Here is a 2,249-nt window from a genome sequence, read left to right on the forward strand (position 1 = left end):
TTATGCTGAAACCAAGTATCCTCTGAGCTTAACTTAACAACTTCACTGAAGAGTTAAGATTGTCACTGAAGAAGAATTATATCACATACCAGACAGTAAACAAATGAATGAAAATCCCCATTAGATTTTTCTTCTCTCCCCACAAATCCCTCTTTGTAAGCTCAAAGCCACGATTTTGACACTCTTCCTTAAAGCTTTTCCAAAATCTTTTCCTGCTCCAGTCTTTTTCCAGTATCTTCTGTCTAGACTCTTTATACCAGAACCATGCCATCCTGATTATTGTAACTTCAAAGTAAGTCTTGAAGTTAAGTTATATAAATCTTTAACCTTTATTCTTCTTTTCAATATTGTTTTGATTACTCTAAATGCTTTGTATTTCCATTTTCAGATTGTCATTTTCTACTCCCCAAAAAATCCGAGGAGAAATGATACCTTAACAAGATCAAGTTTCCAATCCATATGCACAGTATATATTTCTCCACTTATATAAGTCTTGAAATTTCTCTCAGAAGTATTTTATCATTTTCAATGTTCAGATTACACACATACTTTGCTAAATTTAACACTAAATATTTCATATTTTATGCTGTTATAATTGATGCTTTTTAGATTTCTAGTTCTCATTGTTTATAGCTATCATATAGAAGTAGAATTGATTTTTATCCAGTGACCTTGCTAAATAGGATGCAAAATGATATAGTCACCTTGGAAACAGTTTGGCAATTTCTAATAGAGTTAAGCATACATTTACCATGTGACCTAAAAGTTTCACTTTCAGGAAGTGGAAATGTGCCCTCACAAAGACAAGTGTGAAAATGTTCATAATCACCAAAATGAAAACAACCCAAATGTGTATCAACAGGGGAGTGGATAAATAAACTATGATGTACCCCTATAAAGAACACTACTAAGCAACAAAAAAGAACTAACTAGTGGTACATGCAACGACATGGATGAATTTCACACTGAGTGAAAGAAGCCAGAGAAAAGAGTGAATATTATATGATTCCATTTATATAAAGCTCTAGAAACTACAAATCCTATCTAATAATAGAGTACCATGTAAATTACCATCACTCCGCTACGCCCACGATTGGGCGGCGGGAGGCTGGGGGGCGGGACTAGGAGTGGCCTATCCGGCCATTGAGAGGCACGGATCCACTGCCACTGAGCGGGGCTACGCTGCTGTTGAGAGGTGCAGGGGGCGGGCCAGATCTGGGGCCGCTGAGGGGGTCCCTCCCCCTGCGCCTCTCAACTGCAGGGTAGCCCCCCTCAGCGGCCGCGGACCATCAAAAGTGGGGGAGCGAGCTCTGGCCTCAGTCAGCGAGCCACGGAAACCCGGCAGAGGATGGAGAGCAGCGAAGAGGAAGACATGGAGAAGCACCGCATCCACCTACGCCCCGTCACTCTGCGCACACGCTGCACCTCCTGCCCTGTGAAGTCCGGGTTAACCGGCCGCCCCTGTGGGGCGCTTTTTCACCCCGGCCATCCGTCAGGGTCCCGATGGACTCGAAGTGTCGTTTCGGGGCCGCAGTCTTAGGGGCGAGGAGGTGGAGGTGCCGCCTGGCCTGCTGGGATACGTGATGGTGATGGAAGAGAAGTCGGTGGGGAAGCAGGACTTTTCAGCGGGATCCGACAAGGAGGAGCAGGAGCTGGTGGAACCCCCGGAGGCGCTGGAGCGGGACTTCGACCGCTTTATTTGTGCCTCCGCCAGTTTCAGCCGCTTCACCCTGTGGGGCCTGGAGAGCATCCCTGGCCCGGATGCCAAAGTGCGTGCGGCCCTGACCTGGCCCAGCCTCGCTGAAGCGATCCATAAACAGGTGCCGCAGGACTGAGAACCAGCGCTTGAAACTGGAAGCCACCGATCTCTTCACCATTTCTCCACTTTGGATCCACTGAGTCCACCACCCCAATGAGCTCTGTCACAGCAAAAACAAAAACAAAAACAAAACAAAACAAAAAAAAAACAAAAGTGGGGGACCTGGGTGCCTGTCTGCTCTGGCACCAGGCCTTTCAGAAGCCTCGGCCGAGCCGAGCTCCCAGGCACCCAGCTCCACCGCGAAAAGTGAAAGCGTGTAGGGGACCCTACACGTGCATGATTCAATCATGCACTGGGCCTCTAGTTTAATATATAATGGCAGAAATCAGTGGTTGTCTTGAACAAGGGTTAAGGGAGAAATGACTGGGAAGGGGCGCGAGGGAACACTTTAGAGAAATCTCAAAGTTCTGTGTCTTGACAATGGTGGTGA

General features: G+C 46.6%; 1 pseudogene across 1 annotated transcript; it reads left to right on the forward strand.

Annotated features, from left to right (window-relative positions):
* The first annotated feature begins 1,348 nt into the window (after positions 1-1,348).
* On the forward strand, positions 1,349-1,835 carry LOC307106413 (ribonuclease H2 subunit C-like; annotated as a pseudogene). The gene has a single exon. The product of its transcript is annotated as a ribonuclease H2 subunit C-like (transcript).
* The last annotated feature ends 414 nt before the right edge of the window (positions 1,836-2,249 follow it).

The sequence above is a fragment of the Cnephaeus nilssonii genome (genome assembly GCF_951640355.1).
Source record: "Cnephaeus nilssonii genome assembly, chromosome: 10".
In the NCBI taxonomy this organism is placed as follows: domain Eukaryota; kingdom Metazoa; phylum Chordata; class Mammalia; order Chiroptera; family Vespertilionidae; genus Cnephaeus; species Cnephaeus nilssonii.